This window comes from Falco punctatus, assembly GCF_963210335.1.
Source record: "Falco punctatus genome assembly, chromosome: 2".
In the NCBI taxonomy this organism is placed as follows: domain Eukaryota; kingdom Metazoa; phylum Chordata; class Aves; order Falconiformes; family Falconidae; genus Falco; species Falco punctatus.
Genome location: NC_137581.1, coordinates 74,450,368 through 74,473,757, shown reverse-complemented (window position 1 = coordinate 74,473,757; position 23,390 = coordinate 74,450,368). Strand labels below are relative to the sequence as shown.

The 23,390-nt window shown below is 39.8% G+C and overlaps 1 protein-coding gene across 1 annotated transcript in view; it reads left to right on the top strand.

Annotated features, from left to right (window-relative positions):
- Positions 1-23,390, top strand: part of ZBED1 (zinc finger BED-type containing 1) — a 180,599-nt gene that overhangs the window by 72,853 nt on the left and 84,356 nt on the right. The gene's annotated exons all lie outside the window — the stretch shown is intronic.

Sequence of the window (23,390 nt, the reverse complement as noted above, 5' to 3'; positions counted from 1 at the left end):
TCCCCAAGGTAACGGTCAGCTGTGTTTTAGTCCTTTTTTAGTCTTAACATGTCTACCGCTGTCTTCTCTTACCAAGATAACTGTTGACTTCAGATTGCTTGAAAGGAGTAGTTCTTCACAACAGGTGTGACTTGAGGAGACAAAATAAATCAAATCATCTTTCCAACGTTTAGCTTGACCTAGTTGAAAAATAATTCTTGCCAGTGTTTTGCTTCCCAAGCACGGAAAATATATGGGCCTGTGGTGGGAGAGAGATCTCCATGGCTATGGGCAAGATCTGCTGTTCTGTGTTTCATTCTACTCCGGTCTCACTTATGCTTACACACTTGTGCTTTTTTGAATAATTTACAGCTACTAAACTTTCTGGAAGATGGACCTCATTTAAATGGTACAGTGTCTGCACTTCTTTCTCTTTAGGAATTTGATGGCATACCGTGGGGAAAAAAAGAGATGTATGTCTTGGAGGGGAGGAAAGGAAAAAATAATACAAGGAAAAAAAGCAATTTCTCCTGTTCAAAACTTTGCTGTGGCAGTTGGGGCCTTCTGAACTGGGAGTTTGTGGAAAGTTCATTTTCCAAACTAATATTTTGCAGGCTTTCTCCTAGCTTATATTGTACAAGTGGAAGTCAGTCCATGCAAAAATCCCATGGCCCTAATTGGAACAATTTTTCATGAAGGCAAGAATCTTTCCTAAAAAAGTATCTGTTTTGGTGGGAGTGTTTATTGGTGAAAGAGAAACATTTTTGCACTCATATCTGCAGAATGAAGCAGGGACCGCTGCTGCTGCCTGTAGAATGGATTAACTTGAAATGTGGTAGTTTGTGTTCAGGTCAATCCAGATCAAAAGCTTTTCATCCCAATGTGTTCTGGGTTTCTTATGTCCCAGACTACTGTACTAACAAAGGCAATCTTTGTTTTAGATTCTAGACCTTTAAATCTTCTTGAATTAATAAGCTGCTGCTTATCAGTGCTTTGTGTTGATTTTCAAGTACATGCTATAAAGGAATTTCTTTTTTTAAAGAGAATTTTGCAAAGATTTTGCTTAAAACAAGATTTTGTTTAAAAACTGCCACAAAATGGAAATGTCCGAAGGAAAACTTTTCTTCCATGTGAGTCTGAGCCTACTTTCCATCAATCTGGGTGTTGGTTTTTTTCGCTTTGAGATGATGCAAAATTAATTGTTTGGTCCAGGCTAAGTAAAATCTTCAAATGGGTTTTCCTTCAAGACTTTGTTTCTGAAAGCAGAAGGCAAAGCACATCTCCAGTGTGATGAAAACCTTAAGCTTTGAAACCATAGGCCACAGATAATAGAGAAAAGTGTAAAAAATGTGCTTACTTTGTGTAGAACCAGTGTGTGTCTTACAATGTTGATGTAGTGAGCAGTTCTCCTGAGAATCTTAGTCAGGCTCTTCCTCCAGTTAAGATGCTCTCAAATGGCTGGCTGAAGACCACTATCTTAGAAGATATATGAAAAGATTTTTTAGTCTGGTATCATAATCCTGTAGTTACCTTGACAACTACTGGTCGTATATATATCTACATCGTGTTTGCCTCTCCAGATGCCCTTTTAGCTGGTCCTACAGACAGAACATGGATTATTTTTTTTTTAATATTTATTTTATTTGCTTGAATTGTATCTCTGGAAACACGCTATTCAGAAAGCAGCATCCTTTTCTGTGTGTCCCCTCAGCAGGATAAAATAGTATATTTGCCTTTGCTTGCAAAAGAGGACAATGTGCGGCAGTGTTCACGTATTATCCAACTGCCAAACAGTGACTTTTTGTATAAATCTGAAATTAAAATTGGTGCATTTGCGTTAACCAGGCTGGGTATATATAGAGACATTAAGTCTGAAAAAATCTTGAGTTTTGAGTAATGAAAATGACATCACCAAGGGTATAATTCTGCCTGCTCCCTCCTCAAGTGGTGTGGGTGAGCAGAGCATATGGTATCTACTGCATGGTACCCAAGGAAAGGACATCACAGAATAGCAACTTACATTTGCTGTGTGGGGCAGAGCAGAGCTATGCAGACTTTTTCTCCATCTCAGTGAAGTCAAAAGTAGAGATTTTAGGCCCATGTTTGCATTTATTGGTGGGAACTTGAGTCCCAAGGTGCGTTAGGGACCCAGTGACTCTGCTGGCTCCCACTGGCTGTTCCAGCAGTGCATGTGTATGGAGACAGGCAGGGCGATGTAGCCAGAGCAGCTCTGGGGAGACAGCTGGGGCTGAGCTGAGAGGGCCTTCATCCCTGTGACCTCTCAGGTCTGCCTCCTGCCTCCTCGTGGGCAGGTTATCCAGGCAGCAGCCTGGGGCAGAGTCCAGTGTCTCAGCCTGGTGCCATGGGTACACAGCCTTTAGTGGGGGTCTGTGGTAGAGATCTTACTTCACAGTTTTTCTGTTTAGATGAATCAGATGATGTAAATAGCTGGTGCCAAAGTTAACTTCACATGGGTAGTCCAGAAATACTGTTCTTAGGCTGCGTGAAAATCTAGCAGCTATATCCTTAGCCTCTTAAATGTAATTTTACTGTCTTTTTTGGAGATAATTTTTTGAAATAAAGCCATGCTTTTGTGCTTCCAAAGTGTTTACATGGGGGTTGTTTTCAGAAGCTGGATTCAAAAGGGCTAATTCCTCACTTGAGCTAGAGGGATGTTACCCACCAGACCCAAGTTTTGGGATTTGCAAGGCAGCAGAATGAGGCCAGGATGGGGAATTCAATTAAGTCCCTTCAGCTGATGGTAAGAAGCACGTGCCGTGTACATGCAGCACGGTGGTACGCAGGGGACAGCTGTGTGAGGAGTGGGTTGGGGGTTGTGGGTCTGTCCCTGCCTGCTGCCTGTCCAGTGCAGCTCAGCAGGGGATGGACCCGAGCGGAGCTTGGTCTGCTGTCTCACTTCACGGGCTCTTTCCACAAGTTGCCATCGCAACTGCCCAGAGAGACCTTTTAAAGCACACCATCTTCTGGTAGTCACAGAGGATAAAAATTAGTGCTGTTTTCCCTTCAATTTCTTTTTAGCGTCAGATAAGGTTATATGTAACCGATGATATAAGGAGAATTCAGTCTCAGAGGGATTGTATAAATTTACACTACCAGAAGTAAATTATTCTTTGACTTGAATATTTTTTTATTTTTTATTGATCCTTTTTATTTTTAAACCAATATGAAAATTCCCTTGTTTTACAGATTAATTTCAGATTTTGAAGATTAATTTCAGATAAATATTTAAATATGTAGTTTACTCTCTGTGTTAAATAAAAATCAGCATCCTACTGCAGTGGATGCTATAAAAAGGAATATATACACGTGTTCAAAAAGAAGCTGAATTGGACAGATAAAATGAGAGAAAATGGGGGAAGAAAGGAAAACAGAGCGGAGGATAGAATGATGGGAGAAATAGTCACAACCTAAATAACCACATTCCATACTCCGTTTTTGCTTTTGAATGGCCATAATTTTTTAATTTGTTTATAAATTTAATCTAGAATAGACGGTTAAGATACTAATATACAAGTTACTAAGGTCAACAAAGCTGAGAGATACTAAAGAGTGAGAGGAAAGTGAGACTAAGGAGAAGAACTACGCAAGGAGTAGAAAAGGATGAAGAAGCTGTAATTCCATCTCTTTTTGAAAGCAGTGGTAAGCTTTCCATTGACTTGAACGCAATCAGGGATTCTACCTCATAATTTTGAACAGTACAATATATTTCACCTGGACAATTACTCAGAGGTAGCCCAGGAAAGCCAGAATTTTGAACCCAGTTGGTCATCGATTTGTGCTGGGAGGCATCGAGTCTCATGGCCCTTCAAATCTGAATCACGGTAGGTGTGCATGCAGGTGCTGTTGCCATCCATGTATGCACTCCCTACTAAACCCCCCACAAACGATATTTCTTTATTTCTTCGGTCAGTAAGAACTGTAATTCAGCTACACATTTTAAAAAGCATACCTTATAATATTTTTGTTTTCAATGAATTTACAGTTAATTGCAAGGATTTTCGAAGGCTTCTAAAGCCTTATTTAGCCTGTATAGCGTTGAATAGTGGTATGATTTCTGTCTATGCTAGAGTTCATATATGCTAATCAGGTAGCACTGGGCTCCAATTTGCAGCTAGAGTAGCCTGTAAAGGTTGGCCATTAGCTGAATTCAGTCACCTTTTGTCTACAGGTTGCCTGACAAAGAGCTGGAATCTCTGTATCTTCCACTCCCAGTGCAATGAGTGTGAACCAGGCTTTTCTGTATTAAGGATGAATTCAAACCAAAACCAATCTCTATAACTGCTATTATATTTTATGCATGGTACTTACAGACAAGTCAAGGATCTTAGTTGTTTTATATTATACCCTCTGCCATACCCAGTTGCAGGCATTTTGCAGTCCTTCATTTAATGAGCTTCTTAGTTTGAAGAGGTCACACTCATCCAGAACATTGTTTATTTTTCTCAGCTCTCCTGCAACACCTTGCACTTGTCTGCAGTCCTTCCTCAGTTGGGCGTTGCATAATTGTGTACTTTTGCTTGGTCTTTCAGGAAATTCCTAATGATCGTCCCAAGCCTGTGTAAAGCTAAATGTTTCTGTGCTGTCAGCAAGATTCACCACCTGTCTGTTCAGCCTGTTTCACAGAAAAATTCGTTAACACCTGGCACCTACCACTTGTCTGGGTACGAAGCAAATGAACCACTACATTTCTCTTGTGAGTGCTCAGAACTGGCAGCAGGCAGAGGCAAAAGACTGCTCCTGATGAACAGGGCCATTTAGACTGAGGTGCATAGGGAAGGGTTCTCCTTGGGGCCCAAAGAAACCTGGCACTGAAATCCTGGCCCGTTTTGGGTTTTTGTTGTTTTTTCCAGTGGTATGTGTGCAGAACAGAAAATGCTCTGATAAAACAAACAAGCATGATTTGGAAATGCCTGGTACCTTTGCCTCAAATCAACCCCTTCTTGTAATAACAGTTGTACTGAACTTTGTGGAAGTGGGGAATGAAGCTTGTAGGTTGTAAGAGCAAGGTGCTGAAGACACCAAAGCAGCAGCACACTAGGATGCAAGCTGCTGCTGTGTAGCATCATTGGACAGAGGGTGTTTTGTTCAGGAGCCCTCCTGTGTAGTACCTACCTCAGAGTGTGGGTGTCAAGTCCACTGGGAAGATGGAAGAGCAAGTGGTTAAATACAGAGCAATGGGAATGCTGTGTTGATTGATCAGAAACCCTGTCTGGAAATTGCAGCTAAATTAAAATTAAGTGAATGCAGTAAAGAAATATGTAGAAAAAAGATGGATAAATTAGGAAACATTTTTTTCCTTTTTGTTGTAGTAAGAGAAGGAGTCAGGGAAACATGAGTTGTCAGTAAGAACACCTGAAAGGCTTTTTAAGGGCATTTGTGAATACTGTGCCGTGTGTCTTTAACCTAGATATGTTGCACTGAAAGAGATGCAGATACTAGCATGAACACAGAATGCTAGATAAATGCGTGATTTTTGAGTTGCTCTTCCACAGGACATGTGATTTTTATCTCACGAGGGACAGGTTTGAGAAAAAAATCCAAGCCCTGAGAAGCAGTAATAGTGGAAAACCTAGTAATAGCTGAAGGATGACTGGGATTCCAACTGCAGCTGGAGTATCGATGGCTATATTGGACACATTAACTGTATAAACATGGATTCTTCACCTGTTTTAGTTTTCAATATAAACATTAGTTTGTATTGAATCTCCATATTCAAACTGAAGAGTGATTTAAATTGTTGACTGAAAGGTCACTTCAGTGTATTTTGTGAACGTCTCAGAAAACAGAGAAGAAGGGTAGGTGAGATGCAGGAACAGTTTCTAAAGATGACCAAAGGTTGGACTTTGTAATTACAATCAGTTCAGACTCTGAATTCATGAGTATGCTTTGTGCTTTGGAATTTTTTTTCTTTAAAATGTACTATTTATTGTTACAGTGAAGGTCTAAAAGCTTAATTTCACTAAGTGACTCAGGGAGAACTATAAATTAAGATTTATTTTGGCTAGAAATTAATCTTTCCTTAAGCCAAAAGTAAAGATTCACAAAGTGAATAATATTTTGTTTCTTCATTAACACGTCGATAACAGCTTGTCTTCAGGAATTTCAGCCTTTCCAAATTCAATTTCAGCAGTCTTATGTATTTACTTACCTGTTTTAATTAAGAATTGGCAGGAATGAAAAAAAAAATTACTTGTTTCTGAGCTGATATGATCTTAATTGAGAATGCCTGGCTCTCGCATTGTCATTGATAACTTATTTTTATGAATTATATCAAGGCATGCATATGGAATATGTAATACTCCCCCATGGCAATATCTAGCAGAAGGAGCTGAGAGAGCCCAGGTGTTTTAACACGGTGGTTTGAAAAAGCTCCAAAAACAGTATGCGGTTTTGGAATCCTTGGAGGAGGCAGGGGACAGCTTTCCAAACACCTGGACTCCTTGATCCACCTGTAGGATAAGCTCTCCTGCCTAAGATGTTGCAGCATATTAATCATCTTTGCCATGCTTGAACAATGCCCACTTCTTCATGGTGTGGCTTCAGAACAAAGGTGCGATGTTTCTACGCACACCTTGTGCCCCAGAAAATGTATTCTTTCCTGCCTTATTTCCTTCAGATTTGCAGAAAGACTTTGAAGGGCAGGGGTCTGGAGGAAATGGCAAGTAAGAGCTTTAACATGCTTTAGAGCTTCTATGTCCTTATGTATCCCCCTTCCAACGCCACACAGAGAGGGAAAATACAGATACTTACCTAAGTGATGGTTTGCTTTTTAACTCAAATGTAGTTTCTAAGTAGAGCCTTTCAAACTGCAGTAGTAATAGAGCAGATGTAAGCTGTGAGACGCTAAAATGTCTAATGAAAGGAGTGGGCATCTAGCTATGTTCTTGCTGCTTTCCCACTCATCGATACCTAACAAGTAGGGATAAATTGTGACAGGATACTGAGCAATGTGGAGACAAGTGGCATAACAGACCAATGGGTATAGCTGTGTAGGAGGGAAAAAGGGGCACCAGCAAAGTGCAGGAAAACAATGCAGTTGTGACAGTGAAATAGTTTCATAATAAACACATGATCTGAGCTGTTTCTTTCAACTTTCATGTACACTATAAGCAAAGTAATAAATTTTAAGAGTATTTAAGCAATAAATAAATAAATAATAATCATCCAATGTACTGAAAATTTGAACCCAATGAGATATAAGATAAGGTGGTCAACAGACCTTCAGTAGATCTTTATGGGAAGAGAAAAAGAAGCCCCAAAACTATATCTGATGCAACTCAGGAAAAATCTATCAATCATCTGCATTAGTAAGTGGTTATTTATTACTTCTATTAAAAATTTCCCTGCTGTTGCCAGGCCTAACTACAGCTTTTTGAAGTATCTTCCTTCCATTTTTGAATCATGTTGTTCTTTTATCTCCCAGATCAAAGAGCCTTGGTCTTATGTAGAAATATTCAGACTGTGTTAAGCTCAGTTATGGTGCCTGTTACGTAGTACCTGCCCATGTCATGACTTTGAGTGATATACCCACATGGTTTTCTTTGGGATGAGAAATATAATCTGTCCCAATTGGTTTTGGAGAGCTATGTGTAAAGTACTTGACCTAGGAGGTGCTTCTGACTGGTGGCATCCTCACCCTGTACTAAAGCGAGACAGAGGCACATATCAATGCTGACCATCACCTTTGTTTTTGCAGGGAGGAAATCTGAATGCTCTGGAAGTTCTGGGTGAATAGGAAATCTACAGCATGGTCCCACCAAATTGCTTTATTTGGAAGGGGTTATGGAGTCCAACCCATTAGGAACATGGGTGGGTTTTTAAATTATTCTGCAGGGTAGGATAAAATATGGTTAATATATGTTTCATGAAGTATTATTGAGATCCTTGGTTTTCTGAAAATTTCAGTTGGTGCTCAAGCAGGAAAAAACATCCTATTTCAGCGTTCAGAGAGTCAGAGATTTCTAGAGCTAGCAACACGGTTCTAGAGCGAGATATATATTGTAGAGGTTTTTACAGGGCATCTCATCCACGCTTCTGTATCAAAACGTCAGTCTCATCTGGTGTAAAGACTATAAATGAGATCTTCCAGATTCCATTTTTGGGTGTTTTTGTTCCCAAGGCATCAGGAGACAGATAGCGTGGATCTCCTCCCTGGACTCTACCCTATTCGCTTAGCAACAGATCCTTTTGCGAAGAAGGAACTCCAGCATACTTCTTGCAATTTTTATTCCTTGTAAAAAGCAAGCCCTGTCATTACTCAGTGTGCTATCTGCTTTATGAGAAACAGTCCTTTGGGATAACTAATGCTGGGCATGCTTGGTTCAGTCTATCTCACCTCATCTACACTCTTGCTGGAAGTCAGTGACTGAGAAAGCCTTTGTGGATGGTGGTGAGTAACTTGTGGTCTTCTCACTTGCTGAAATGTCTCTGAGGCATAGCTTGAGCAGTTAGCATCTCTAAGCCAGTGGTGGCTGAGAGGTGATGGGAAATGCTGTGGGAAGCAGCAATAACTGATGGGCCGGAGAAGCCCTCCTCCTGCTTGGTCTGGGCAGCAACCCACTATGCTGAAAGCAGCTCCTCTGTGTCACTGGCTCTCACACGCGTTTACTGCAGCTGACTGGTAGACGAGACTCATCAGACCCTATCCGGGGGAACTGGAGTGCCCTTTGTCAGGCCATGAGGAAATAAGGAAAGTGGCAACTGGTGCTGCTGTCAAGGACAAGGTTAGGGGCTTGAACTTGGGCTCTTCTACTCCTGTCCGGTGCTCCCTGGCAGCGCGTGACTCACATAGCCAACCTCAGCCATTTGAGAGTTGGTTGGGTCCTTCAAGCTCTTCACCCAAACACCTTCACTCGTGACAGGAGAGAGACTGGCACATCTAAAAGGCAATTTTCCCCACCTCAGACACCAGTTTTAAGGGGGACAGCATAAATGACTAGCTGGAGCTAGGCAGCTAACATCTAGGCAGCTGTAGTTAACTGAGATCGCCTCCCTTCTTTCTGTTCCTTTGCTGCTATGCATAATTCATTCCTTTACAGGGAAGACAAGTGTTTGTTGGAGTTAGTGAAACAACAGTTTAGAGGCTCCCAGGAAGATATGTATTGAAGCATTTCAACCTGCTGCAAAGCAGTTTGTGTCTGTCTGTAGTAAAATAACATTTTAATATTTATTTATTTATTTATTTATTTATTTTACATGAGATAAGGAAGAAAGTAATTTAACAAATAATATACCTACCACTTCTAGACAAACTCTAGAGATATACATGTTATGGTAGCTGGCCTCAGTCCAGCAAAGCCATTAGCCATGGGTAACTAACAAAAAGCAATGTGCTTAGTTCCCCCTCCTTATGCTTTTTAAGGCATCGATCCTGTGTGTTGGTTCATTTAGCCCATTGGGCTGGAATTTTTGAGGACCCACAAGGGAAAGGCTACAGTGTGGTTCAAGGTTATGTTTACCAGCCCTCCTGCCCCAACCCAGAACCAGTCAGGAAAACTTTTTCCCATCCCCAAACCCAAAGAGTTTTCCTATTCTACAGTTTCTGTGTGTTACATGTCAGCCCTCATCCAGTCCTTTATGCTCCAGGCCTGGGTGAAATTTGTAGGGACTCAGACATGTCAGCCAAGATTCGAGCCCAAACTAAACACAGACATCATTCATAAGGAGAGAGAGAGTAGGTTTCTCTGGTTATGTTCTCCAGAGCGTGAGCGTTATTCATCACAGGTACAGAAAGGCAAGCTTAATGTTTATAATGTTAAGATTTTTTCTTTTTTCAGTTTCTTGGTTTATTGGGGGGGAAGGGTGGGGGGGAACTTGGATCGTTGAAAGAAACAGTAAAGGACATGAAATCAGTTATGCTGTTTATGGATTAAATGGCTTAGATAAGGACCCATCAGAATTTTTCTATAACTTTGCCAGCTTTAAATCTCTGTAACGGGAACACATCAGTGAGTTCTGTGATTTTTTTTTCCTTGAATGTACTGGAATTACACAGTGTGTTTTATACTTCCCTGTGTTTCTGATGAATATTTTTAGCTCCCCATAGGGCTTCTGAAATAAGCCAGTGGAGAACCTTTTCTTTTCTCTGTGATGTTGGTTGGCATGAAGTGCCAGGGTACATGATCTGGGAGTTAACATCTGCACTGAAGATCCAAAATTTTGTGTTTGACAGTTGTGTCTCAAGGCCCAGCATAAACAACTGATAATTTTCCCCTTTTCAGTTCCTCTGCCTGTGTACTGTTTAAGTTAAAGACACAGTTAAGTCTTTGGGATCCTAAACTGCCTTCCAGCTGTGCCAAATAGTAGCTATTAATCAGTTAGGTGCTTTTCTATTTAGGACTTTGAAGAAGTGCTTATAGGTAAACTGAAGAGGAAAGGCAGTAATTCCAAGAGTTACTTTTGTGGTTGATCTGTTCATCTACCTGTTATCTATGAACATGTCTAGTCATACCTTATGTATCGATATATTGTGTTTGCTTCATGCAGTGGGATTTTCCTTACTGCCTCAGGAAGAAGCCTTGACCTCTGTGAAAGACTGTTGGGGTGGATGGCCATGGCTCCAGCATCAAAGCCGCGTTCAGAAACACACTTCTAGTACGTGCACTCAGTATCAACATCTATGTAGCTGTCAGTTCTATAACTTCCAGAAATGTAATTTCCAGGCTAGCGCAACACTGTAAGTTGTCTGATGCCAAGAGCAAAGGCCAAGTCTTCATTGCCCAAAATGTAAGTTTTGTCTGTTCTACAGGGATTTGCACAGTGCTGTGTGTGTCTGTACTTGCTGGTGGGGTGCCTATGAGCAGCATCACTGTAATGCAGATGTGCCTCACTTTTCTCACTCCCAATTTCATGCAGATGTTCTGAGCTCACAGCAGTGCCATCTGCCCTTCCCATGAGTGGAAAACCCTTTGCTGAAATGTTCCTTCCTATGTAAAGGTCACAGTCTGCCACCACCATGAACACTTCCTTCATCTATGAATAGTTCAGCTGAAGCCATCTTTAAGCCAGACAGAAAAATAAATTGCTCCCAGTGGAAAGAGCTCCTCAGCATGATCCAGATTGCCTCAGTGTAGCCCCTTGGGACTATTTGTGCAGTGAGATACTCTTCACTGTGAATAGAAGTGACAAAATCTGGCCCAGAGTTAGTTCCCTGAAAATGTAAATATAGAAACTGCCACAGAAACACATGCAGGGACATAGGAGTCTTTTTTCCACCCATGATCTTTCCCAGCGAGGTCTCTGACTCAGAGAGTGACTGCGGCAGTTCAGAGCTTCACTAGCATTGCGGATTGAGAAGGGGAAACATTGCTGATCCAGTTCAGAGAAGCAGGCAATTTGCTTCTGTAAAATTACACTTGGTAAAGCTTTTGGGAGTTTGTGTCAGGCATATCTGAATCACTCGTATCTCAAATACTTTCAATCATGAGAGGAAGAGGGGGTCACATGAGGATGAGAAGGTATCTAGACGTATAGAGTAACCTTTGATTAAGTGCACAAGCCGTAGAAAGGGAGCCTATCAGCAAATCCGTGCAGTAATCTGGATGTACTGACTGCCAGATTTATTGTGTTTCATGGAGATTTGCAAAGCACTGAAATCCAGAAAACACGAGTTTGCGTTACTACACAGACACCAAACACCTGGTCCCTGGTGTGGTAGGAGGATCTAGGCTTTTGTGCAAGGGGCATTTCCTTGGCAGGCTGGTTTCATCTTCCCTAGCTCTGCCAATAGCACACTGCGTATTGTCAGGCAAGTCAATTCCCCGCCTGCACTTTTCTCCATGCCCAGTAAACACGGGTGAGCAGGCAGGGGAAATCAGGCTGAGGTTTTCTGCGAGTGGAGAATTGGATTCCCTTGGCATAATGCTTGAGACCACTGACAGCGTTAAAACCCAGGCGCTCTCATCCCCACGTCATGAATTAGCAATGGTAATCTTCGCAATGCAGTGCTGCTTTTAGCAACAGTAGTGTGTTTCCTTAATAGTTTCATTGTGTTACACTCACATGCCAGGGCTTATTTCACCTTTCGTTTGTGCAATGTGTCTGTGCAGTACACAGAGGCTCCATCTTCATTTTTGCCTGTAACAGAATTTCTTTATTTAGAAATACCACTAGTGTTGTGGGAGAGAGAGAGATGATTTTTGTTGTTACTGTTATTAACGTCACATTACTCTTCAATTCTTCCCCCCCTCTTTTTTCTCTTTACTTTTTTCTTTTTCTTTTTCTTTTTCTTTTTCTTTTTCTTTTTCTTTTTCTTTTTCTTTTTCTTTTTCTTTTTCTTTTTCTTTTTCTTTTTCTTTTTCTTTTTCTTTTTCTTTTTCTTTTTCTTTTTCTTTTTCTTTTTCTTTTTCTTTTTCATGCCAGTTACAGATCCCAGATGTCAAATAGCAGCAGCTGGCTGCATGGCAGATCCCTTAGGCTGCAGCTGGGTGAACACTCCTGGACTTATTCTAGCTGTGTCATATAGATGGTCTGCAGATTATTTCTCTGAGCTGTCATGCTCTTCAAATGCCTCTAGCGTCTTTCTTTACTTCTCTTATTCTGGTAATACATGGAGCCTGAAAATTCAGTCTTGGAAAACCTCTTATGATTTGTGTAGAAGGTCCGTGGATCAAAAGTATGGCCGATGTATGCATTATTTATTTTACATAAGTAAATGATTCAATTAATAAATAATACCAAATATTCTCAATACAGTATTAGATAGGGATGACTGTCCTTGAATACCCTGTATCTATGACAATAGCACTCTTGTATATGGATGAATGGAGAAACGTTAATTCAGGACGTCTGATCTCTTTCTTTAAAATTATATACTCAGTGTCCAAATTGCTTGAATGGTACTTTTCTCTTCATAAAGTCAATGTGAGTAGACTGATTGAATGGGAATGACATAATAGAGCTTCAGGTTGCAACCAAAGAGACAAGCTGAAATAACAGTGAATTTTCAGTAGAAAAGTGCATGCACAATACACTGTATTATAGACAAAGGAGAGTTAAAAGCAAATTAAAATTTCTTATTTGCCTCGCTGGATATATTTTTAGGAGCACCTGTGCTGGTGAATTTTCTTTACTAGTTGTGCTGTACATTACGTTTAACCAAATCCTTTTAGTATAGTTTTGTAGTGGTGCCAAAATTACCACTAACATTACTTTAATCATAACAAAGCTATGTTTTTACTTTTAACTACAATGTATGTTTTGTAAAAGCAGTATAATTTGAAAGTAAAGTATAATTTAGGTATTTCAATTAAACTTCAGTATCTTTACTCATGATCAATGACATCTTGATAGCTGAATGATTTAATCTCAGATTATTGGGGCATATGCTTAAAGTTTCAAGGTAATATTTCAAAATATCATATACTAATTATTTACCTCTCCAGTACTGTCCAGGATGTTAACCAACTCGAGGCAGTTTATTCTAGAAACAAAATTGCTCATCGACTCAGCCGCTTTCTTTCCTTTTGGCCAGCAACAAGAAAATAGATTTCACCAAGTGAGGCAAATCCGCTTTCTCTAAGTGATCTAATCACTCCACTACTCCACTTTATCTCACTTTTGTTTTCTTGAAATATTACCTGCAGGTAAAAAGGAGGTGGTTGTTGTAGGTATTTGGGTCCCATTCCTAGTGCACCTTTCAAGAATTACTGACTGTGCTTGCAGACACAGTGCAGGATCCAGCTCAGAGCTCTGGGAGAATGCAGAAATGCCATGCATGAGTGACTGTAAGCCCACAGAATTTTCAGTGCCAGTAAAGGCAACTCCGCTGTCATTTATTTTAAATCTAAAGCAGGGTACGTTTTTCTGCTTTATAGTCACTGAATTATTTCCTGTGTGTTACCTTTGAGTGGGGCAGCCATATAGCCTTCACTTGTGTGTCTTCCTCTAGCTGCTTCTGTGCAACTCTTAGGTTCATCTTGCTACTTTCTACTCCCAGCTTTCAGCTTTCTGGAGACACTTCATCTTTTCAGGTCTCCAAAGGACATTGCAAGGCAAATGTCAATATAATGCCATTCTCACGGCAGTTACTAATGCTTCTCTGCCTAGCACAAAGATACTTTTATCCTTCCTTCCTAAAGGAAATGCTATGTATTGAACAATGTTGATGCTTCCTCTTGAAACCATGCACAGTAGACCTGTCGTGCTACTTCCTAATAGCAGTCTAGTCTGAGTGCATTCTTGATTTCTTTGTCCTTGCTAGTCCAGAACAGAAACCTTCTGTTTTTTCTGTTTCCCCAGCAGCTCTTCTTCCCCTGTTACAATTCTGAAGGAGACACTCAATGCAATTGTTCAGCTCCTTTCATCTCATTTTTTGTTGTTGTCAGTAAAGTTCCTGCTTTGTTGTGATTCCAGTTGGTCGAATTCCATTTTCAGTCTCACATGACTGACTGACGAGATAGAGTGGCAAAATATCTCCACTGCTCTGATACAGACTATTGGAAACCTGCAGAAACATTGTCTGCTAAGTATTTTTCCACACTCCGTTTCATGTCTTTCAGCAGGAGGCTTTGTTCCAAAAGCTCTTCCAAATTATCTTTTTTCCTATCTTATTTTTCTTTCTTTCTTTCTATTTATTTATTTATTTAATCAGTTTCTTTCTTTCTGATTTGGCTACATTCAGGAGGTGTAGTTATAGCTAAAAAATGTACAGATATTCTAGAAACTTCATTCAACACTTTGTGATACCTAAAAGAGTCAGAAGTACTCTGCTTAGAAATGGAGTGATACAGGAAACTTCTCTTGGTTTTTTTTCCTTGTTTTTTTCACCTGCTTCAGATATCAGTCATTTCATTTCCAAGTCTTGTGCTTTATCTTGCTTTGAGCTTGTCTAAATTGCTGATCGTCACCGTCATCTTTTTTTCCCAAGTTTCTGATCATATTTGCCTCTACTTTTAAGCTTTTGTGTCATAAATTTTTCTGTTAATTCCCTTCAAAGATCTCTCCTGTCTGCCTGCTTGATCTTTTCTCTTATCCAACTCTCTCTCTTCTTAAGCCCTAGTTTCTTACATCCTGTTACATTGCCTAGCCTTAGTCTAGGTCAATAGGCACAAGTCCTCTGTGATTTCGACGGTCTTGATCATTATCCCGCCTTTTTTCATTTTGTCTTTCTAAAGCCTCCCACTGAAGTAAGTGTACTTTTAAATCATTGACTTCAGCACAAAGAATATCAAGCTCCACATGTGTGACTGCAGGACTGTTGCATATGTGGTACTGAACCAGTTTGTTCTTTACTTTGTAAATACTTCTGATCATGCTGCTTCTCTCCTGGGCTTACTCATGGAAACTCAGAACTAAGAGGATAGACCACCTGATGTCAATGAAAATTTATAAAAGAGTGAAAATATATAAAAGAATGAAAATTTATAACATGGAGCTTTTAATTTAGCTTTTTTTCCCCACCATAAAGTGTCATCATAACACCATGAAGTGTTACTGAAAGCTTGAATTTTATGTTATGAAAGAAATTCCAGTGTGCCAGAGATGCAGGATTTGCGGTTCAGATATGATACATTAACTGTAGCATATTGAAATAATTCTTCTGAAAGAATGCCCTACCACTACAGATAAAAATGTGGAGGGAGACCTGACCTGGGAACATGTAAGACAAACTGTAATCCAGCTTTCATGTTTTCATGGGAGGGAAGATGATATTTTACATGTAATATCTGGAGACAAATAAGTGAGTTGTTCTGCTTGTGAACCTGTATTTCTTTAATGGTGCTAATATTGCACAAAAGCATAAAGGAATTTACATAGAAATTCCTGTCTGAAGAGGAAATGTAAGTCACAATAAGAAAAAAATCTAGCTAAGAAGAAACATGTCAGTAAGAAATGACATTTAGCTTACTGATGTACATACACTCAGTGAGGGAAAAAGCTGCTTTTCCCTTCAAATCTTCTTGAAGGTGGAGGCCTAAAGGAGAACATATATCAAGTAAAAATGTGGTGCTTCTATTCAAGTGATAACAACTATGTTTAGACACCGTATTAAAATGCTTGACTGGAAGATACTTTGATACCACAGTGTGACATGTCCCTGTTAAAATAAAATAGTTCGAAGCTGGGTCTGTGCCTCAGATAATACATAGCACTTCTGCAGCTTTTTCATTCAACCCATGTGTACCTGAAAAGTTCTCTTTTCATGGCCTGTGGATGCATTATATGTAGTAGATTATGATGAAATACTGCTCAAACCACAAAACCACAAGTATCTGCAGCTCAAGAGAGTATCTCTTGACTGATGAGGGGAAAAGAAAATAAAGTATGAAGATATTTCTGTGCGTGACAGAACCAGTCATTCATGTGGCAGATACCATATTATTTATTCAATATATATTTTGATTGCCTGGTGGGGTTCAGGATTCCTGTAAGTGATATTACCTGGGCAACAACTGACTTCTCTGTCATAATTCTCCATTACAATAAAGCCACAAAGTAAGGAAAAGCCTGGAATTCATCTGAATAAAGGAGAGAGAAAGGCATGTACTATGAGATGCATTCCATAAGAGTCTTAATGTTGTGGAAAAATGCTAATTTAATCTGTTCAGTAATGTCGGTGAGCTTTCTAATGTCATTCAATACCACTTTATATAGCATTTTATCCATTTGAATTCTCTTCATACATAATCATATATTTTCAGGTTGTTTGGTCAGAGAGGTGACACAAGCAGAGATGGAATACGAATGACTGCAAGATGCACTGTGCACAGTAAATGATGATGTCAAATAGCCATTTTAAAAAATTAATATAAACAGGAAAACCTCTAGGCAAACTGGACTTTCTATTTGAAATTCTGCGTTGATTCTGCATGAAGCCACAGGTTGGATAGTAATTGTTTTCCTTTTCCTATACTTTTTAATTTTTCAGTAAATGATGACTCTAGTTACCGATTCCATATTTAATCATCAAAATCCCTTGGAATATGAAGCACTCCTTAACATGTATTTTGCAATTAGCTGTAAAAATGTACATAATGAATTCAGTAACTCATTTATGAGTGTGATGTGTGTCTTCTGTATATGAACCATGGACCCATGCCCAGTGCCCTTGATATGAAATTCTCAGCTCATCAGTTCCTGTTCTGAAGCCTCTGAGCCTTCCAGTTAGCTTTGGTCAATCGTCTGGAAAAATTTACTGTGATTAAGAGGTCGCTAAGTGCTACAAATCAAAATGATGCTTCTATTGCATGTGCTGTCCATACTCTATACAACTACTGGTACAAAAATGCAAGGAAAAGCAGAGCAACTCTGTCTTGTCAAAGACATAATGCAGAATACCCTGACAGCATTCATACCCAAGTATGGTGTAATGTAAGGAGACTAGTATTTCTCAGTTTGGAACTGTTGCCTCCAAATTTGTGTGTCTGAGTACATTTTTTAAAAAAACTTTTATAGTATTAAGCAGCATTCACCACTCACAGGCCATAGCATGGCAATGGTTGCCTCACGGACAAATTAAGAGCCATTACAGTTTTTCCCTGAAACTGAAAACAGGAAAAAGCCTATAGCATCTGAGATGGCACAGTCCAAGGATGACACAATTGTTGGCCAACTTCACTTCTCCAAGTTGTACCGGGGTGAGAAGAAAATACATGAAGGGAAGGGTTTTCGTTATAGGAAATGATCGTGATAGTTTCCACTGACTAATGATATTACTCTAAATCTTCCTTTAGAGCCAGTATTTGTTTACATTTTAGGAGCTTCTGAAGCACTTGGTGTTTTTCTAGAAGGGGAAGTGAAAGAAGCCGTCCTGTCATTTGAAAAGCCCAGCTGAACGTGAAGTCACTGTAGCCGTGACTCCTGCTGTCCTGCAAAGGGTGATGTGCCCACTGGGGAGTCATCAGATAACCGCAACAGCTCTACTAGGTAGCAAAGCAGGACTAAAAGTATTGGGCAGAGGAGTGCAAAGTCCACAGTGAACTCTTTTTGTAGTGGATTTGCTTCTCCGAGCACTGAGACAGCCTGAAACTGGGGCTCTGCCCTGCCCTGCCAAAATAGCACAACCAAGGCCTTATTTCTCTCATTTAGAAGATGGGTGTTCTTCATTGAGGCATGTTTGCTCATCTTAATAAGCTGTGTGAATCTATTAAGTAAGGAGGCTTGACTTGAATTGATTGCTTTGTTTAAACATGCTCTAGCTTTTGCTCATGTATATAGCTCATAAAAAAGAAACCTGTTTGAGTTTAGCCCAGTATCCCATGGTGATTACTTAGATGTGCTGTCATAGCCAAGAGCTTTGAGTCTAGGATTTTGTTGGCAGCAGTGCAGCTGCAGTAATTACAATGATATGGAAAACTGAACCACAATTTGAAAACCAAAAGGACTATTGCAACTCTTACAGTTCAGGGATTGCTGAGTAATGTCCATTCAATATATATAGGTAAAATTCATGATGCTTTATTATTTTAAGTAATTAATGTGAATCAAGTCTATTTCAGAAGCCGTTCTCTAGTTTAAGCATGCAGGTAGGAGGTTTATTTGGCTGTTTTGTTTAACCAACCACTTAAGAGTCAAGGAGAAGTTTTAGTGAAATTAATTTTGGCTAGTTAATACTTACAAAAGCCTTTGAAGATATTTATTGCCATATATTTGTTAGATTTTATTTGTACGGGTTGAGGAATGACATCCTTTTGTCTCATAAGCAACTTCTCCTGTGAAAAGAATTTCAACAACTTTTGGGACCTGTCAGCAGTACTTTTTTCCTGATCAGGGCCTGCAAAGGCAGATTTATGGCTTGAATTTTCAATAGCTCCTGCCAGAGCGAGAAATTGAATCCTCCTGAATGCCATGTGCCATGAGTTCTGATCCTTCACATTGACTAAAGCTGTCACACGCAATAATAATGAAGAGCAAAGTGAATTTGGCATGTACAAGTGTGGCCTTGATTCAGTCAGTGGGGATAAGAAACATGTTTTGACCCTGCTCTGGCTGGAATGCGGTGTTGTATTCAGCACCTTTTGTGAGGCTGAATCCAGATTTCTTAGTTGGGATTTCTTTCAATGGAAAACGAGCTAATTTGCTTAATGCAGATATTTTTATTTGTAAGATATTATTTGCCCACTTTTTAAATAGTTCTTATTCCTCTGGTGACAACTAGAGATTGAAAATACCAGCCTTTCACTGAAAAGTCTGCCTGTGAGGGTACCAAACTTGGTTCCATTTCTGCAATTTATACTCTGCTCTTATTTTAAATACTTGTTTAATACATGATTTGATCAATGTTGACTTTAAGAGAATGATGACAGTGCAGGAGAAATGGATATAATTTGAAAGGTGGGTCCCTTTGTGGTGGATTGTAATGTATGAACAAAAGAAAATTTACGTGCTGTGGTGCAGTGATCTGTAATCTTATGGAAGAAGCAGTTGAAAAGCAAAATGAAGTCTGAGAATGTGTATTTTCTGAAAAACCCCCCGATGGATTATATGACTGGTATGTTTTTCCTCAACACACAACTGTATATCTGATGTAATCGAAGAATCAAGAAAAATGACATTGCTGAATAATTTCTGGTAATTATCTTAAACAGAGACAGATTTACGGAGGTGCATGCTATTTTGAGCAACCAGTAACTGTATTAGCTACACCTCACGGACGAACTTTGTGTTCTGTTCAACAGCAAGTTCACCATCCTGTCTAACCAGGTTGTTCAGTAACCTTGAAGAGACGACTTTCTGCTTTTGAGAGAATGTTTGAAAGCTGTGGATATGATTTTTGTGTATTTGGGCGATCAATCGATTTTATTGCTTGGCTGCCTTCCCAGGTCCTGGTTGCTTTTAATACTTAATTTTGCCTTGAACAAGCAAATAAATGTTCTAATCGTGTATAAAGAGAACTGTTTTGATTGTCATGTTTTGAACTCTACAACAGCTTAAAGTATTACAGCTGTATCCTATCAGCATATCGTGACAAGACGTGTGAATTAATTTCAGTAATGAGGAAAATGCCACTAAAACCCTGCAGTACATCTCTGACATATTTTTCATAGCTACTTCATCGTAGTTTTCATCTAACAAGGATTCATTTTCCTAGAAAATTAGGTTCTTGCTCTGTTTTAGAAACACAGTGTTTCTAAAAAGCACTGGTTTGAGTGCAGGCACTACAGCCTGCATTGGTCTTCCCCTGTCTGGGTGTCTTAAGGGCAAAGGAGGCTGTTGACATGTTTGATACCTGCTGACACAAGGAGCAAAGGGTCCTTCACAGCAGAAGCAGGGTGCTTGGCCCACGCAGCTGGGCAGCACCCAGCGAGCCGTTGGGCAGCACAGGGTGCAGCTGCACAGGGCAGCGCAGTGGGCACCCGCGCCCAACCGGGCAGCAGGCATCTTCAATATGGGTGCAGAAACCCATTTTTCAGAAAATATTCAATAAATAATATCTGTAACCTTGCTAGACCAGGTGTGGAAGGAGGTATCATCCAGGCACTCCAAACTGAAATATGCTGCAGCTCTCTGAGACACCTCTCCACAGGAGCTAATGCTGACTTGTTTGCCATTTGAATCCCCGTCACCTTGTCTCCTTTTCAGTTGCTTCGTGTCTTCTTTGTGCTTGATCTCACGTAAGGTCCATTACTTGGAAAACCTTGAAAAAATAAAAATCTGATTAGCTGCTTCTGAGCTGCATGAATGGTGTTGATGCAAAGCGCTGCCTAGAAAATGATCTCTCCTGATGCTTCATTGGAAGTGTTTGGCTTCTGGGGGGAGAGGGAGGTGGCACCAGTTTGGCCTCAAAAAGAAAGAAAAAAAATCTCACCCCCCTCAAATTACATACCTGTTAAATTGCTTGCTTTGCATTAGAATAATTTCACTGTTAGCCTTAGTAAATTAGGATAGCCCATAGGCCACACAAAAGTAAGTAGGCAAGTCAAGGACTTGTCTTAGCTCTTTTTCTATGTACTTCTGTTAATTGTACACATCAATCCCCTTTTTCCTATAAACCCCCTCCAACCCCTTAAAAAAAAAAAAAAAAAGACCCTAGATCAAGGAAATCAAGAATGCATACATTGTGCAATGCTGTGCAAAATCAAAAGAATGAGTAGCACATTAAAACCCTTAACTGTGAAGGTATCTTACCTTTTTAATGCCACTCCAAAAATCAGACATGATGCAAAAAAATATATGTGTGTGTATACATATCTGCATACACACACATATGGTATTGGAAAAACTGGGGAAAGTGTAAGGGTGGATCAAGGAAATGACTGAACAACTGGAGAAAGTGCCTTAGAGGGAAACTTAGGTGTTATCCAAGTATTTGCCAAGTGTATTTGCTTATGCACAGCTCTACATCAAATTCCAGACCAGAGCCAGCTTGCATCCTGCCAGTTTACACCCGAGGCAAAAAATCTGTGTTCAGTTTCTGTCTGACCCTGTAGATTTTTCCTGGAACAGCACAGTCTGTTGTCATAAATTTTAAGAGAAAAAATGCAAAAGGTACTAGAACTAAAGGGCTGTTAGCAGCAGTGGGGGAAAAAAAGGCATAACAAAAGCAATTAAGAACATGTTAGTGAGACCTGAAAACTAGTCCTAATACAACAGTTTTAATGGTTATAAAAGTGATTGTATGATGTGTGGTCTCCTGTGAAGACTGGAATTAGATTTGAAAACTTGGGGCAGGGAGGGTGTTATCTGACCTATGTCCCTCAGTTAAAGGCACACAAAGTCAAATGAGAAATAAGCTTTAATAACAAGGGTGATAAAACATAAAATAAAATAAATAGAATATAAATTTTCGGAAAAGATGGATTTTTCATCTGTCTAGGCTTAGGTTAAAGTAACCTACCTTTTTGAAAGAAGAGTTTCTAGTTCTGAAATATGAATTAATGAGCTCATTGAGTCTCTGAGAAAACTGTTATGATGTGGATAAGAAAGTAGTTAGATTGGGTCAGTGGGTTCTTAGGAAAAGGACAAAAGCTGGGATATATGAGCAGGTAAATCAGTTTCATTATTCAGCATCATAGTAGAAGTAGAATGACAGGCGCAAAGACTGCAGTCTCACATGGATGATTTTCATTATATCTGGACACCCACTTTTACAGGAGACATAACATTGCTAGCTACTACTCTTCAAGATACCTCTGGCAAATGCATAGCTGGTAACTCATTGGCTTTCTTCGTACTCATAAATTCTTCATAAGTGCTAGTAGTTATGATTGAAAAAAGTGGGAATAGAAATGGTTTTGTTTTCCTGTCATACTTATTTATTGTAACGATCTAGGCAAATATTCAGATTCCCGTATTTCTGATACAGTCAGTAAAGGAAGGTTGCCTTCCAGGGCTTCCTTTGAAAGAGCCCACCAAAGTGCTTCTGTGAAGCACTGAAGTTGGATGTGTAGGTTTTGGGCTATGGACTTCTCTTTAGAGAGCAAAGTGTTCTGTTTTTTTCCCCCAGATTTCCTTGTAATTTTTCTTATCATGTCCATATCTGTTCATTCTATCCTGTAAAACATCTGTTTACTTCTGTGGGAACAGAGTTATGCCAGCAGTGTGTGTATTGGGAAAGTACTCCAAATGAATTAAAGTGGGAGGCAGAAAGAATACCCAAATGCTATTACCCCACTGACTTTCTACCTATTAATAAGCCAATTACAACCGTAAGAAGGACCAAAAGCATTTTGTTTCATTTTTATCATTAAACTTCTGATGATAAATGTGTTAGGTATTGTGTTCATACCATTGCATACAAAACTTGCAGTTAATATATAATTAACTCTAATTTTCAAGCAACTTCGGCTTGTTTCCTGTATGCATTTCATTAAAATGCTTTCCAACATAATGGAATTTTATTGAGGGAAAAACAGAAAACAAAACCCACACACAACCTACTTGCTGTTCATCTATTTAAACATACCATGCATTTTCAAATCCGTGATCATTGTGCCACAGTAAGGATATATTCACAAGTGACAGCACTGGCATACAGTGAATCCTGTAAGACGTCAGGATTGGATTCGTAAGTGTTGTTGGGGGAGGGTTAGAGCAAGCTTGTCTATCCTGGCCACTGGTCACAGGTCTGATAGTGTGAAGATGACCTCTTTAATGTTCCACTGATTGCTGTAAGATGCCCCAGGGCTGGCATATGCTGGAGAAGGAATGCATAGCAAGATGTATGTTTAAATAATAGGACAGAGACTAGGGCCAAAAGAGGGTCCCTACAGATAGCTGGAGGAAGTAGGACACGAGCTACCGAGTTGCTGGTGGAGATGTAGCCATCAGTCATGGGCAGATGGATTTCAATTACCCACCGCAGGTAAAGCTGAGCAAGCTTGCAGAGCACCAGTGCAGGAATTACCTGAACAGTGGAAAAAAATTTTTCAGTGGCAGGGCAAAATACGAAGGAATAATGCAGAGGAACTGAATTGCCGATTCACTCTCCCAATGTAACTTAAGAGTGTGGT